Genomic DNA, 3,701 nt, shown 5'->3' on the forward strand with positions numbered 1-3,701 from the left:
CATTGACTGAAAGTTTTGTTGGATTTGGATGCCCTCTGTTTACTTTTCTGTTCTTTTCTAGAACTCATGTTTTGTACATTGATTGTGGGATTTCTCCTATGTCCTTTAAAAGTCTTTCCTTTGCATTTTCAACAATTATTGGCATGTTAATCTGCATAAGCCAGTGATTGGAACAGAACCCAGTGTTCTTCACAATTTCAGCTTTGTTCTCTTTCTAGCAGTAAAGAACGAGCCCAGAACTTGCACGTCAAAATACTTTAAAATCTCTTACTGATACATGTCATTGGTGACAACATTTGAAATATTGGCCCTTTTTCGAGGATATGAAAGTTGATTCCTGAAGATATGCTTACCTTCTATCAGTTAAAAAAACTTGCATGTCTGTTAATATATATATATATATTGTGTGTGTGTGTGATGGATAGGGTTGATATTGGTGGACAGTGAAGATATGATGGAATTGTTCTTGTTTCCTTAAAACTCTTTAGATTGGAATGACAACGAACAATGAATGAAGATGGGCAGATGAGAGAATTCTGATTGGCTTCCATCCTTGGATTGGATTCAAATTTGAGTTGAATTGTAATGAACTCTGTGCTTTATTATTATGTCTAGAAATGCACAAAATTGCCTGTATTTGTCTCTGTAAAGACGACTGTTTTCCTGTGGGACTTGGTATTTTTTTAAATGAACTTTGCCAGTTGCCATCACAGTCTCATCTACCAAACCGCTTTTGCCAAGAAATCCACGAAACACAAGTTGTCGGGTCGTACATATTTGTGTGTTTTTTTTTTAGTCTAGACGGCATGGCTGGTAGTGCCATGAAATAAGTTTTGTAACCCAAAAGGCATCATATATGGTGCTATTGCATATATACTCATTTTAAGTATTTAATACTCCCAACAATATAAGTTCTGCTATCTCCAACACTCAGTCCAAAATTCTTGTTAAGATCCGCTTAATATAATAAGAGGAACATTATTAATAAACTAAATAATTGAGAAGGTAAAAGCTAAACAATTAATTTATAATAATGCAATTAAATTTCACTATTTATTTTTAGCATTAATAAACATAGCATTATATTTAATTATCAAGTATTATTGTTAGAATAAATTACACTCAAGCCCTCTATAGTTTGGTATTTTTAATGAGGCCCCGTGCAATTGAATGTTCCACAGAGCTATTATGCGGTGGGGCCACCACAAGTGCATTTTTTTTTTTTTTTTTACAGCGAATCAACCTGCATTCTTAATTTGGATTTTTTTTTTTTTTTGTTAATGTACTATCACGAATGCTTTCGCTGTTTGACCCCACGATATCAGTAGGAAAAGTAACTTAAAGAATTTAACGATCAGTTTAATTCCTAGTTCATGCCGCAAACGTGAGAATGATAAACAATTTTTAACTTTTAAGATCACTTTGATTGCTGAGTTTTTTCCTTAACCAAGGGTCAAACACAAAACTTGGGGGGCAAAAAGCATTACCCTAGGAGTTTCTTCATTTACCAATGGAGCTATGTCGAATGAATTCCTTATATAAGTATGTATGGTAGCGGCTTGGTGTAATTAAGTCTAATTTTTAAAGTATATGAAGTAAAAATTTAAAGTTCAAAAAGGTGTATGGTGAATTACTGTTTAATAAATAATATAATGATATTATTTTGAGACAATCCTTTCTTGCAAAACTCTTAGCACTTAGTCTCTTGGAATGTCTTTCTTTACAAGGGTTTTTCGTCATTTGATCTTATAATTTTTGATATAAAAAATAAATTTGACTCTGATATATAATGATTATACAAAAAGTGAATTCAAAATTAAAAATTTAAATCGTTCATCACTCCTTAATTATTAGGACAACTCAGCACTTAGCCCCTTGATTCTATTGATGAAGATAAATTGTGAAATCTGTCTGGAAAATACCAAAGTTCAAACTTTCTATTGATGAAGATAAATTGTGAAATCTGTCTGGAAAATACCAAAAGTTCAAACTTATAATTTACTAAAATGATATTGACATATCATGATTATTGTTTTCCTTCTCATTCGAGCTATGTTTTAGGGGCAATGATATTATTTTTATGAATAATGTAATGGCTGTTATAAGCGTTTTGTTTTTCTAATGCGAAGAGAGCTATCACGCGCCGTAAGGGGAGTGAAGGAAGAGGAACTGGAAGTTGTCATTGTCCTTTACCGATCAGTTCATGAATGCAATAATTCTCTCTCCCCTTTCTCTCTCTCTCTCTCTCCACCGAAAACGAAAGAGACTGCACGAAAAACGTAATAGACTACTCCATAAATACACACTCTCTCTCTCTCACACTCAAACCCAGAGAGAAAAAGAAAGAAGAAAGGAGAAAGAACGAGCAAGCAGCAATGTTCATCATCATGTCTTCTCTCTGGCCTCCTCATCTTCTTCAAAGCCATCATCATTACTTCCACATCCCCTTTACCAGAGCGCCATCATCATTACTACCAGCGACAAAGCTAGCGCACAATTATAAACCCCTGACGATTCCCAGCCACAGGGTTTCTTCGCTTTTGGACAAGAAGGGAGAAGAAGAAGAGCAGCAGCAAAGGCCTTTAATTTCTCTTTCCATCGAGGGCTCGTAAAAGCATACATGGGTTTTCTTTTTTGTTTTCTTTTTTGGGGAATCAAGCATCCTGGTCCGATATCGTGTCGCTTTGCTTCGGTGTGCTAGAACCTAGCTAGATCAAGCAAAGCCAAACTGTCTCTCTCTCTCTCTCTCTCTCTCTCTCTCGTTATTATTTTCCATTCTTGCTCAAGTTTTGTTTGTAGGCTATATATGGTTTCTTCCTCCTGGGATTTGCTTGTTAGGTTTTGATAAGGACAGGGCGTCGTCGATGTAGTATGGCTTCTTGTTCGTACCTGTACTTCATGCGCTCATGATGAGATTCCTTGTGTTTCTGATTAGATCTAGCTAGCTAATTAGATGAAACCCTTGTTACCCTTTTTACATATTAGTCTCTCTAATGATGATTGATTATGATGAACAGCTTGTTGCTCATCAAGTGGAGTAGCTAGATCATCGACAGATCTATCGTATCCATGTGTTATTATTCACTTGGTGGTGTTCCGGGATTAGGGTTTGCTAGCCTTTGTTTTCACTTGTCATGTCAAAACTTAATTTCTTTCTGCTGCTTGTCTCAATAGCTCGTGCATGTATCTCATCTGATCTAGCTATACGAATGATGATTGATCAAAGCCTTGCCCTACCTACTACTTGTGTGGTTTTGATCTTAATTATTAGTACTGCAGATATGCTTTCTCTGGAAGCATCAATCGGCATTTTTCCAGGGAAAAACAGAAACAAAAACAAAATATTTGCATGCATGTATACAGCTATATAAATATATATATTTAATGGCAATTCAGATCTATAGCTACTCGTTGAAAATTGATGTTGAAGATCATGAAGATTCATATATTTTGTCTGAATTTGTTACTCATGATCGATGTTTTGCTGCTGGTCTGCAATATTAATGGCTCCAAAACCCAGATAATAATGGCGTAATATATAGAGTCTAGCTAGCCATGAACATGATGAAAGGCTCAATTGATTGGTTGCGTGTAAGTAGAAGAAGATGCTGGAAGCGGCACTCCAAGGCCCTCCCTTTCCTTGGAAGGTTTATATTTGCCCTAGCTGCAGCTTTTTCCATGGTTTTTTGGGCCGGGTTGTG

This window comes from Diospyros lotus, chromosome 4, assembly GCF_014633365.1.
Source record: "Diospyros lotus cultivar Yz01 chromosome 4, ASM1463336v1, whole genome shotgun sequence".
Lineage (NCBI taxonomy): Eukaryota > Viridiplantae > Streptophyta > Magnoliopsida > Ericales > Ebenaceae > Diospyros > Diospyros lotus.